This window comes from Pangasianodon hypophthalmus, chromosome 23 (assembly GCF_027358585.1).
Source record: "Pangasianodon hypophthalmus isolate fPanHyp1 chromosome 23, fPanHyp1.pri, whole genome shotgun sequence".
NCBI lineage: Eukaryota > Metazoa > Chordata > Actinopteri > Siluriformes > Pangasiidae > Pangasianodon > Pangasianodon hypophthalmus.
Window position 1 is genome coordinate 9586847 of NC_069732.1, and position 14054 is coordinate 9600900.

General features: G+C 39.5%; 1 long non-coding RNA gene across 1 annotated transcript; it reads left to right on the forward strand.

The window, feature by feature from the left end:
* LOC113536134 (uncharacterized) lies at positions 1–7697 on the forward strand. Its single transcript, XR_003403660.3, has 3 exons — positions 1–291; positions 502–560; positions 713–7697. It is a non-coding gene; the product is annotated as an uncharacterized LOC113536134 (long non-coding RNA).
* Positions 7698–14054: the final 6357 nt, after the last annotated feature.

Genomic DNA, 14054 nt, shown 5'->3' on the forward strand with positions numbered 1-14054 from the left:
ACAGCGCAATAGGAAGTCGTCCTGTTTCCTGCGGTGTCACTGGAGAGGAGAGGTACGATTTCACGAGCTCCGTTCATCTGATGTTGAATTGTTTTATAGGCGTTCATGTCATGTTTAAAAGATCAACTGTGAAAAAGTATTCCATATGATGTTATATTTGACCATTAGTTCGAGTTATCAATAGGTTAAATGAAGTTTATTTGAGTGCTGTTAATGGGTGTATAGTATATTGCGTGAAATGGCGGCCTGGTGTGTGCGTCACGAGTGAGAGATGTGTTAGCGGCTAAGCAGGTAACATTTCGATTAAATAATGTGTATAGATAGATATACATTGATAAATAACATATAATGTTTATGTATAATTACATATACATACATAATTGTGTATATTTTGTAAGCATACTAAAGATATATAGTTTATTAATATGATGGGCATTGCATAATTGTGTGTGTTGTGGTTGACTACCTGGTGTACTTAAACATGTATTTTGTGATTAACAGGCAAAAGAGAAAGATTTGCAGATAACAGTACTTGTCTGTTTGTGTGTTTTACCGCACAGGTATGTTAATTGGCATCCAAGAAACACTGTAATGCTGTTTTGAATTATTTTATATAAGAATGACGTGTTGTTAATTAATTATAATAATTTATTTTTATTAGTATTATTATTTACACTTTGTATTATATATAATGTGTATGTGTGTTTTAAAGTGTGTGTGCGCTCTTTCCTGCGATGTCACTAGAGAGGAGAGGCAAAAGAGAAAGATTTGCAGATAACAGTACTTGTCTGTTTGTGTGGTTTACCGCACAGAGGAGAGCGAGAGGGCGCTGCAATTAAATCCCCTTTGGCACAACCAGATTTGTGTGGAAAATCTTTTTATTAACATCAAAATAACACAACGCAGAGGAAAAACCGCTACAAAACTGGTGCCGTGACCCATCGAATGGTTGATCGTTGTCGACTGCTGGGATTGCTGATGTGGAGTTTGACCTGCTCTGAGCGGAGCTGGAGGCGAGACTGTTGGACTGGTGAGTTGTGGCTTAGCTGGATCAGACGAGCACCGTGCTGGATCATTGAGGATTGTCATCAATTAACTGGATAAACTGGATGAAGGTATTTCTCATCATCACTTGACTGGGTTTTCAATCAAAGAACTGTAATACCATAGTGAAATGAATCTTATATGAGGTTTATCGACACTTAAAAGTTTTCGAAGAGTTATAACACGGATTAAATGCTTTTTGCACAACATTTCTGGGTTTTGAAAGTGAAATGTGTGGGAGTCCATTACCTAGAGCCAGTAATTTTGAGTATGCTCCTCGGGAGTCAGAAATGCCAGGTCAAATGAGTAACCTCATAAAACAAATTGGTAGTGAGATTGGGCAGTCAATCAGAGAAAGTATGATGAGAAATGAATTTCCAAATTATCCATCTGCTAAGAAGTCTCAAGAACGTGTCAGTGGTCATGTGATTGATCAAACAAATCATTTATTTGTTTGATCAAACAAATCATCTGTCATTGATGCATCGAAAATGAGCTTGATCCTGAAAGCTGATGGCAGCACCGCCACACTTTGAATATCTATCTGAATCATCTCCTCTAATCATGGAATGGGAAGACATGATGAGGGTATATTTGGAAAAAACTGGATGTGACTGATTCTGATTGATGAGATAATGAACAGAGTAATGGGGCGGGCCAGAGATGTAATGAAAGTATGGCTGCGCAATGGTACAACGACTCCTACTGTTGACTCTGTCTTTTCCGGGACCAGAGCAGTTCAGGTATCCCGTTAGCTGTCTTCTATTCTGTGAGACCATATCCTAGAGAGAGTGCGTGGGATTACTGGATAAGACTAAATAAGGCAGCCGATGTTGCTGAGCAAAGTTTAAGAAGGGAAGGCAGAACTCTGGATAACAGGAGCAAAGAGTTAGCAGTTATGTTCATTCGCAACTGTCCTGACAGAGAGTTAGCTTTTGTTTTCAAGTGTAAACCTGTACAGTCATGGACCGCATCAGAGGTACAAGAGCAACTTGAGTTGTTGAGAGAACGGAAGTTGTCCAATCAAGCTGTCAAACAATTCGCCACAGTTGTCTCGGAGCCATAAGTTGATGTGATTCCCTTGCCTTCTAAGTCTGAACAGGGTGCAGGCGTGAATGATGAGAATGCATTGGGCAAAGTATTGACTTTGCTGGAAAAAGCGTTAGTGTGCAACACTCAGTCTATGCGGGGCCCTTGGTCTAAACAAACTGCGCCTAGGATTCGGGAATGCAGACTGTGTCAAAGCAGTGAGCACAGCACGACTGCTCACTGTCGAGTGTATAACTTGTGTTTCAAGTGCTTTGCAGCTGGACACGTGAGCTACAACTGTGACAAAACTACGTCCAGGCTGGGCTCCGGTTGGCTAGATGAAGTCACGCCACAGGGAAACTAGACAGCTCCCTTTGGGCAGAGGACGAGGTGGGGCTGTGTAGTAATTCCTCTGGTGAGACTGATATTGAATCTGTTTATTCCTTCTTCTGTGAAAGTGTTGGCAAAACAAAAACTGTAATTTTTCAGAGCAGCATGCAGGTTGATCAGAGTAGCAGTTTGTTTTATGCGAGTGTGCTATTACAGGACAGAGTTGAGCTTCAGGGGATGTTGGACAGTGGCTCCATGGCGACTACTTTGAGCGCTGATGTGATTCCTCAACTGAGAGACGCTGGGGTGCTGGACGAGGATATCCTGAGCTCTTCAGATATTGTTTTGGTAGGTTGCGGTGGAAAGCAAACTAGTCCTGATGGTGTAATCGATCTGAAGCGTGAAGTCTATGGGGTTAGTTTTAGTGTCCCTGTTCTGATTGTGAGTGGTCAAAAGGACCCAATCATACTTGGAACTAATGTCTTGAAACCTCTAATAAGTCAGATGAAGCGTACAGACCAATTTTGGAGAGTGGTGAATAGACCTGACTCGGCTATACAGTCTGACAATAGCAAATTTTTACGTATGCTTTCATGTATAGAGAGATGGAGGAGTGATTCAATTCCTGACCGAGGTCATCGGTGACACTGCAGCCTATGAGCGAACACCTTGTCTGGGGTCGTTTACCTCCGGGATCAGTACTGTCAATAGGGAGCACAGTAATCATCGAGCCAAGTACTTCGCGTTGTGTGCATCGGAACGTCTTGGTTGGGAGGGTTGTATCACCTTTGTGGGGTGATGGCTGGCTTCCAGTAAAGATGATCAACCCGACCAGTGCAGAAATTGTGCTGAGGGAAAATGCAAAGGTGGCTTATGTGTACCCTTGCATTGCTTTGGAGGACCTTGCACAAAGCACTGACGTGATAGTTAGCCAAAATGCAGGCGCGGTATGTTCTGACAGGTCGTGTGGCAGCGTAATGTCGAGGGCCTCTACATCTGCAGCAAGTTTGGTAGGTGACAGCAGATTGCATGACCTGGGGCTGAACGATCTGAATGTCAGGGATTGCGAAGTGTCTCCCTTTTGGAAGAACAAGCTCATTGATCTGGTCGAAAACTGAGTGTGTGTTTTCTAGGCACAGTTTGGACTGTGGCGAAGCGAAGGGCTTTTGTCATCGTGTCAGAGTTACAGATGACGGGCCCTTTCGTCTTCCATATCGCCGTCTATCTCCCGCACATTATTTGAAGTTGAAAGAGACTTTAGACGAAATGGAGGAGAAGGAAATTATGAGAAAGTCGAGCAGTGAGTTTAAATCGCCAAAAAAATGGTGATTTAAGGATATGCACTGATTTCCGATGGCTGAATGCGCGCACAGTGAAGGATGCTCACCCCCTTCCTCACCAAGCTGATGTGTTGGCGGCTTTGGGGGGGAACGCATACATTAGCACCATGGACCTGACTTCCGGGTACTACAACATTCCATTACACGAAGATGATAAATTCACTGCTTTCTGTTCACCCTTGGGGCACAAATATAATCGGTTGCCTCAAGGATTGTGCAACAGTCCAGCAACATTTATGAGGATGATGTTGACTGTGTTTGGTGACCAGAATTTCTTGAGCCTTTTGTGTTATCTGGATGATTTGTTAGTTTTTGGGAAGACTGAAGAGGAGAGTTTGGAAGGGCTCGAGATGGTGTTTCGGCGTCTGAAAGACCACAATTTGAAACTGTCTCCTTCAAAATGTTGATTTTTGGTCATATCGTGTGAAGAAGGGGTCGCCAGTGATCCAGCAAAAATTGAAGCCATTGTGAGTGTAGCTGAGAAAGATTTGATGGAGAATGACAGTGTTACACCAGCAGCGAGTAAAATCGGGTCCTTTTTAGGCATGGTGGTGTACTACCAGCACTTCATAGAGAATTGCTCTTCAGTGGCTAAACCCTTGTTTCAGCTTTTGACAGGTCAGAAAAGACCTAGGATGTGGAGAGGAGTGAAGCGGCTGAAAGGAAGTTGTACTCTTTCTCCATCAGTTTGGACTGATGACTGCAGGCCTAGAGAATTTTGAAGACTGCCTTGGTTAGTCAGGTTTTGCTCGCTCACCCAGATTTTTCGAAGCCGTTTCTGTTGTCTGTGGATGGCTCAACTAGTGGGCTTGGTGCCGTTTTGTCACAGGATCAGGAGGGGAGTGCTGTGGCAAGGCCCATTGTGTTCGCGTCAAAATCTTTGAATCATGCTCAGTCAAAGTACCCAGCACACAGACTTGAGTTTTTGGCGATGAAGTGGGCTATTTGTGATAAGTTCAGTCATTGGCTCAGGGGACACAGGTTTACTGTGTGGACTGATAATAACCCACTTAAGTACATTCTCACAAAACCCAAGCTGGATGCATGTGAACAGCGGTGGGTAGCGAAGCTGTCGCCATATGATTTTGACATTCAATACGTTCCCGGACCGAAAAATGTGGTGGCAGACGCATTAAGCAGGCAGCCATTTGCGACTTCGAGAATTCTGCATAGATTGACTAGAACATCTTATGACATTTTGCTGCATGAGGCCAAGTCTGTTGCTGTAAAGCAGGTGCAGGATATGTTCCATCTTTCATGTGAACGAAGGCAGTTTGATGGCTAAGCAGAGGATGGACTCTCAGAGCATACAGATGGTGGTGAAAATGTGTATGTTGGGTCCACTTACCTTACTGGGGCAGTCTCTCGTCAAGATTTGTCAGCTGTTCTTCAGTCTCACCAGTGCTGGGAGCATGGTGCAGCCATTAGGAGTATGGCATATGTGCAGGATTTAGAGAGCTTGGTGGACGTAGAGCAGAGTAAACTGGGTAGTCTTACCCATGATGAATTGCTGGAAAAGCAGAGTCAAGATCCTGTGATTGACAGAGTGAAATTCTTTTTGGATAGAGGAAGACGACCCTCTCGCAGAGAAAGTGTATGAGTCTAAAAGAACTATGAAAATTTTGCGGCAGTGGGGTAAACTTGCCTTGAAGTTGGGTATTCTTTATAGAATCTCAAAGAATCCGGTGTCTAAGAAACAAACTTACCAGTTTGTTGTGCCAACAGCTCTTCGAAGTACTGTCCTGAAGGGTGTGCATAATAACGCTGGTCATCAGGGTCAGCATCGCACCCTCTGGTGGCCCAGACAGCGGTTCTTCTGGGAGTCTATGGAGGGAGACATAAAGAAATATGTTAATGAGTGCCAGAGGTGCGTTTTGAGTAAAAGGCCTGAGCCTGAGGCAAGGGCTCCACTTGTGTCAATTCAGACAAGTGCTCCGCTAGAAATGGTGTGTCTTGACTTTTGGTCAGCGGAGGATTCTAACAAGAAGTTGGTTGATGTGTTAGTGATCACTGACCATTTCACGAAGTTTGCCTGCACTTATGTGTGTCCAAACCAAACTACAGAAGTGGTTGCGCATCTGGTGGAACAAGTTTTTCTGCATTTATGTGTTCCCGGGTCGCATACATTCCGACAGAGGTACTAACTTTGAGAGCTCTTTGATGGTTGAGCTGTTGAGATTGTCTGGTGTGAGGAAAATCGCACGGGGAATGGACGAACGGAAAGATTTAACCGTACCCTGGGTGATATGATCCGTTCGCTTCCTCCGAGATCCAAAGTTAACTGGCCGCAGATGTTGAACACACATACAATTGTACAAGGCATGAGACCACTGGGTATCCACCGTTTTTCTTGATGTTTGGACGAACACCAAGATTACCAGTGGATGTCCTGTTTGAAAGTGTCATTTTGGTTGAGACCGTTGAAGTTCACAAGTATGTTCAGTCACTTAAGAAAGACTTGAGGGAAACAATGTCAGTTGCTCAAGAACATGCCAAACGCCAACAGACTAAACAAGCTGAGTATTATGACCGTAAAGGAAAAGGGCATTCTCTTGAGTTGGGTGACCGAGTACTTCTTGCGAATAAAGGGGGATGTGGGAAAAGGAAACTAGCGGACCGATGGGAGATGGTGGTATATGTTGTGGGCAGAAGTGACACTTTGAACACGTATAAGATAAGAAACCCTGGGACAGGTCAAATCAAGACGGTACATCGTAAACTGTTGATGCCTGTCAACTTCCTGCCGGTGCCCGCTTGGAATGAAGACGGTGATAGCGATGACAGTGTTGAAATTTCCTCTGCCTGTGTTTCTTGTGATGAAGATAATCAAACTCAGAGTGGAGATCGAACTTCTCGTTGGGTGGCCGATCTTAAAGCTGCCTCAGATGTGATGAGAAAAGAGTGTGTTGAGTGTTTCAGTGTTGATCAGAGTGATGCTCTTTGACACGGTTGTGGAGTGTGACACTGAGATGGACGGAGTACGAGTGCATAAGAGAAGTTCTGACAACTTAGCCAGTCCAGTTCTGTCAGTATGTTCATTGGTGTCTGATGATTCTTCTGTATCGGCAGTTCTGAGTGATGAGTGTACTTCCACTAGCATGATAATCCAGCTGTTACAGAAACTCCTACGACAGTGTCAAGTGAGCAAGATCTGAGTGTAAGAGAATCAAATGGTCAAGATGGTTTTAGGTCAAGATTTGGGAGACTCATTAAGCCAGTTAACAGGCTTATACAGTCAATGTCTACACAGAGAGTACATGCAATTCATGTAATTTAAAGTGTTGAATGAAAATTAAGTGTTGATAAATTGTTGGGACATTTGTTTTGTTTTTGTTGACTACATATTTTGGATGATGTACATTTATGGGTACAATTGTTAATGTCATGTATTGAACTATGCGAAAGGCATGGTTTTCTGTGGGTAATTTGGGATAGGATTAGCTACCCCTGGATTACCTTAATCTCGGAAGAGATAGTTGAGCACTGAACAGATCTAATGTGATCTCAGAATAAGTGACATTTTTAATTTGCTAAGACTTTGTATGTAATTCATAATCTGGTGTAAAACAGTGGGGGTGGATGTAGCAGGGTTATGTTGTTGCACCAGATTATAAATTTTAGTTATTTACTTTATTTTATTTTATTTTTAATAATTATTTGTTAGGGGGTATTTTATTTTGAAAGAAGGGTGTTCACTCTTATTAAAGGTAATAGTCACATTACAGAGAGGTACAAATCACAGCGCAATAGGAAGTCGTCCTGTTTCCTGCGATGTCACTAGAGAGGAGAGGTAAGATCAACTGTGAAAAAGTATTCCATATGATGTTATATCTGACCATTAGTTCGAGTTATCAATAGGTTAAATGAAGTTTATTTGAGTGCTGTTAATGGGTGTAAATAATATATAATGCATATATATGTGTGTGTTTGTGTATAATTATATATATATATATATATATATATATATATATATATATATATATATATATATATATATATATATATATATAAAATTGTGTATATTTTGTAAGCATACTAAAGATATATAGTTTATTAATATGATGAGCATTGCATCATTGTGTGTTTTGTGCAATTAAATCACCTTTGGCATAACCAGATTTGTGTGGAAAATCTTTTTATTAAAGATTATTAACGCGGAGGAAAAACCGCTACATTCACTTTTGTTTTATTATTCATGTCACATTATATAGAACATTTAAAGACAATGATGAAGAGCTGCATAGTCAAATCAAGAAAATATGAATTTGAGTAAAGAATAATTAAAATGCTTGATTAAAAAAATGCATTCCTATTATACTGAATACTGTATTAAAACGTTCAGATCAAAACATAAATAGAAACACATAATAGCTAATTTAATATAGATATAATAAATGTTCGCTGAATGTTTAATATAATTGGAAATAAAATTACATCCCAAAATGTCTAATAAGTAGTTTTCTACAAGTATACTTAGGCATGTCAGTATATTAACAATAAATGTAAGTGTAGGATTATGTCCGTCTCTCCAGGTAAACATCAGTATAATTGTAGTAAACGGCTAGTATGCTAGCATACTCAATTTTTTGAAGTGTTCATTTCAATTTAAGTCAAATTTCTGCTTTGATATTGAAATCCCATCTGTCTTTTCAGTACTTCTTTCACTACTGCTTCTTTGTGTATTTGTGCATGCGTGTGTGTGTGTGTGTGTGTGTGTGTGTTTGGGGGGGAGGCGTTTATGATGAAATTCTACCTGATTTTTCTTGACTAATACTTGTTGATAGCAGAATGCTTGTGCTTGAGTTAGCATGCTGACCCAATACGTCTGGTGTCTGTTGCACGAGTCTGTGTAACGGCTGCATACTCGAAAAACAATATTTTCTAAATTACGTCATCTGGGTTTTAACATGGCCTCCCAGCAGACACATGAGGAGACCCACAACACAGAGTTTGTGTAGGCGTCTGTTTGATTCAAGTGCACCCCAGCTGAGCAAAATTGCTTGGTTAAATGATTTATTGCACCTCTAGCAGAGGAGCACAGTTCATCAACCAAACACCTCACTCCAAACCTAACCTGTTCTACCCCACACAGTTAGAACATAATGTCGCTTTGTGCAGACTGTTGCTTCAGAAAAATATTAAATGGATCTAGTACAAACAGTTCTTTGTGTAAAAAAAAAAAGGTTAATTACTATTATTAAGCAAAGAGTAACTGCATGTCTCTTGTCATTCACAACATGTAGAGACATATGTTGTACCTACAAAGAAAGGTTACAGCCGTACTCTAATGTAACTTTGCTTTTGTTATTCTTATGTAACAAGGTTTTGCAACTCCCTCTAGAATTCAGCTTAGTTTTGGTTAGGATACAGGAAGTATTTTATTTTATTCTGTTCCTATTTTTGTATACTATACATGCCATGTATCAAAACTAGAAAATACTGATTACTCAGTAAGAAGACTAAAAATACTTTCACTATTTATATACAGTTACAGTCAGTTTCATGACCAGTGATAATTTCTTTTATTCCCTGTTTTTATATTTTCTTATCTGGTTTAATAGTTTCATAAATAGTTTTGGTTTAGTTAATTAGCCCTGCTATATTGTGAATACTGTGGTGTATATATCAGGGTCAGGCTCAGGGTGGGTGAGAGAGAGTGTCTCATGCGGGTTTGTCTCAACAAAAACAATACTGAGAACCATACAGCACTGACATCATACAAACTCTCAGCATGGTACTTTACTGTCCCATTCTGCTGTGTAAAGAAAGCCCATTGCAAAAGCCCCTTTCCTGAACCGCACTGAAGATTGACAACATTAATTAGTTCAGCGTGAGGCTATATGTATATTTGGAGGCTTTCAGGGTGAGTTAGAAGAAGCAGACACAAAGATGTTGACTAGAACCCACATGCAGAAACACACATATGTTAACATTCAGTAAGTGAGACTCCGGGTTAAGGCAGCTGTGTGGGAGAGAGAATGGAGCGAGACGCCTTAGCAGGATTTGACATCCTTGATTTCCTGTCACTAGCGGCAGTCACATGCCAAGTGCGTAGGCGAGATAGCTGAGTGAAAATGAAAGGCGTTAAAGGGGCGAGGCTGCAGTGTAGACACCCTAACGCACTTAAAGTCTCAAACATGCACACACGCACTCCTGCTTTGACTGTCCCAGTGGCAATGAGGTGAAGAATGCTGATACATTTTCACTCTGAGACATGCAATGAGTCTCTAGGACAGACTGATGTAAGAGAAATGTGTGGTCTGTAGATTATTGCATGCAACATGCAGCATTACAAATCAGAGAATCTACCCTTAATAGTGTGAGAAAAAAAACTCTCATACATGCACACATACACCATGACTCTAACCACCTCATGGTCAGATTTCCTTATCAGAAACATCTCTGGTAACTTGTCTCACAAATCTTTGTCTTATAAACAAATACATCACATCACAATTATAAGTCTCATAACAAGCAAGTGTCCATTAGAGAGACTCTCCTACAGGCATGTGACCACCAGAATTTAAAGGAGCTTTTTTTAGCGTGCTCTACTGCTGATGAGGTGAATTGCAATTGCATTGAAAACCCCAATCAAACCCACTATATCTATTGTATCTCTCGTCTGTTTCAGCTAGGGGTGGAGCTCATTTTCAGGCTTGAAAAATGTAAACAGAAGCCTAAGATTAAGGACTAGTTCCACTAGATCCATTGCATAGATTTCTTGCAGATCACAGCATTTGAAGGAGTCTTTGAAATTATATGATTATGTTTATGCTTATGTCTAAAAATGGTCGTAGATTGCACTTTTAATAATAACAAAGAGATCTGTGCTGTGCACCATGTCAGTCCTAATGTGCACTCCTATGTGTGAAGTTGAATAGATAAAATCTCAGGGGAATCTCAGGGGGAAAAAAAGAGCGCCAGTACTGCATGAGTCCATGGTTTAAAGCACGGTTTAAAGCATGTGTTTTCCTGATAGCTCAACTTTTAATGAGAAAAAAAGAGTATCACGCACCTGCTGTGCAAAGTCCTAGGACCTACTTTATTAGTCTTATCTGCATCTGTGTGGCTCATGGTATGCAACCGGTATGCCAGAGTGTCACTAAGCCAAAGGCGGTCCAACAAACAGGTAGATCTTTTACACCTGTCAGGAAATATGACTTTTTGACAAGTTTTATCATGCAAAAATTTCCCATTCCCCAATTCTTGTTCAAAATATCAAAAACAACTTGTCTGTGCTGTGCCTCTGTAATACCTACCAATCCATTTCATTACTAAGAGACCGATGTGCTTAATGCTACTACATGTACTATGGATGCATCAACACCTTTTTTTCAGACCATGTATGAATACATGTTTTTTTTATACTTGTAGATAAGAGGTACTTAGTATTAAGCAATCATGGAACTTTTTATGTAGTTCTGTTTATGTTGGTTGCTGCTCTGTGCTGCTAACAATGAACTTCTCATGTGGTTTTATGTTTAAGATGTTATGGCAAGTTTCTCTGCATGTTCGCTTCACTGCTTCACGCTTAATACCCTGAATATTTTTGTGTATGCAATTTGTGGCATCTTGCTCTCATTTTTAATGACCATGCTCACCAATACTTGCACCGCATGCTCAGGTCAGCCGCCTTTGAGCTCCATATTAAAGTTTAAATCCCATACGATGTCAGGTTACTTGGGTTACAAGGTTATTTGTAGGATGATGCTGTACTGCCTCATCATGAGATATTTGGAGTTTTCAGCCTGCTTTGCATTCATTGTGAAATATGTCCAGATCGCTGTCACTTCGTGTCTGTTCATTAGTGCAGGGTGTAAACTAGGCTTACATCATGAAGTATCACATGGTATCAAATGTTGGTATTGGGGCGTTGAGTTTAAATTCGAGTAACATGGTATCGGACTGATACCTAATACCAGTATCGGTATTGGTCAGCATATTCATTCAGATAGAGTTTCTATAGAAATCCTGAGAAATAAGGTTAAGGATATTTTACACTACCTTTCTGTGTGTGTGTGTGTCAACTGAGGGAGGGAGAGAAACCAAAACTGTCTGGCATAGCCTTGAAACAAAATGGAAGTCTTGCTTTTTTCTTTTTTTTCCTAAAGTAGTTTATGAAAAAACGTAACTGGTCATCATAAACCATAAACAGAGTTCAATTACTTTAATATTCATTAATTAACTTTTTAGCCCTCACAAGCACATTGTTCATATAGCCTGAGGTAGCAGAGGGAGCCTGGCTTAGCAAGAAAACAATAAAATGTATGTTCTTTGGCATTAGTAATTTATAATCTTATTTATAACAACTATTTCAACTCTTGCAGTGTTTCAAAAAATGAAATCTAATACCCAAAAATATCTTGCCCACATCTGTTTTCCTGCCTTGATTTTGATTCTTTTATTGATCTACATATCTAATAGATTTATGGTCAAATGTCAATGCGGAGGCAAGAGCTGCTGCAAGCCAGTCATCACAAGTGTTAATTTGTCATCTGAGAAACATATTAAAATATGAAATAAAAATTCCACATGAGGGCGGAAACTGGTGCATGGTTTCAAAACCTTTCGATGTGTCTGTTGTAATGTGTTGCTGCCCTGCTGTCTCATTATAGAAAGCTTCAGCTAGGTCAGAAGGCAATGTAAATCAGAGCTTATTACCCCAGTGTTATTCAAGCTACACTAACCAGTTCCTCAGCTGCCCCTCTAAACCCTTAAAGCTTCTTTGTAGAACCCTACAACAGAGTGTTTACCTATCAGAAAGAGTTCCAAGTAGGGTTATTCAATAAACTACTAAAGAGCCATTAAATCACCCTTTTTTTCTAAAAGTGTACAAAATCCTATGACATTTAAGAGTCTGAATGGTTTAGCTCTAGTGTATCTTGTCGATCAATATAGCCAGGCACATCTCAGAGGGTTTCTTGAAAAGGTTTTTCTTATATCACCTCTAAACTCTGGAATAGTGTTCTAGAGACTATTAGGCACGTTTAATAGCTCTACAGGAGCTAAACATACTTGCTAAACATAGCTAACATACTTGTTAAAAACATGTTAAATCTAGCTTAACTGATGAGTATACATTTGGGGTTTTTATTGTAAATACTTTGTTTTGACCAGCTTTTCAGTGTAAAGAAATTAGATTTTGAAGTCAGAATTAAATGTGCTATATAAGCCAAAATTCTTCTTCTTCTTCTTTATATTATTATTATTATTATTATTATTATTATTATTATTATTATTTATGGCGCAGCAGGTAGGATTGCCAGCTCACAAATCCAGGATCCATTCCTGAGCTCAGGTTGCTGTCCTCGTGGGTTTCTCTGGTTGCTTTCTACCTCCCAAAAACATGCCGGTAGTTGGATTTATTATGTTCACATTGAGTGTGAATGTGTGTGTGTGAATTGTACCCTGTGATGTATTGGTGGTATTCAAGCTGTGTTCCCACCTCACATGCAGTGTTCCCAGATTGGCACCAGATCCACCACAACCATGATCATGATAAAGCAGTTGAATGAATGAATGATTATCTTTATTATTATCATCATTATTATGGTGGCACAAGAGGTAGAGTTGATTCGTCACGTCTCCAAACCAGGATACTGAAGATGAAATGAAATTATTATTTATTCTTTGCTTTGCCATTTACTTCTACCTGTAAATGATAATTATTTACTCTTGTTACTTACGATGAGCCTTAGCACACCAACATCTCAAATATACAAAAATTAAGTAATTGAGAATCTTTCAACCTATACGTAAATATATCTAAATTCCAAAATTCCTAAATTATTACCAAAATTTACATCTAAATTCTAAGCTGCATTTAATTAATTTGAGTGTGATATGACACCACAATTTATATATAGTTTATTAATCAAGAAATACACTAGACATGGTTTTTATGAAAAAGAAAATGAAAAAAGAAAATAATAGAAAATATTGTAGACAACAGAAAAATTTTTATTAGAGATGGCACTGATCCAATACCCGTTATTGGTAAAAAAAAAAAAAAATGGTGGAAATCCACTGCAGCATAGTACATTAAAAAAAATTTAAGAAAAAATAAAACAAGGGAAAGTAAATCTTAGCATTACACAGACAACAAGAAAAAAAAAGATGAATTCATATTTAGTGGCTCAATGGTATTCCCCTCATGGCAGTATGAATTTTTTTAGGGAGGCTGAAAGGCACATTGTTTTCACAGAATTTTGGACAACATACTTCCATTGCATACGTCCACTTTCCAAATTTACATAATGCCATTTGAATTAGTACTTATAAATATGAATGAAAAAATTCATAAAAAGTAAA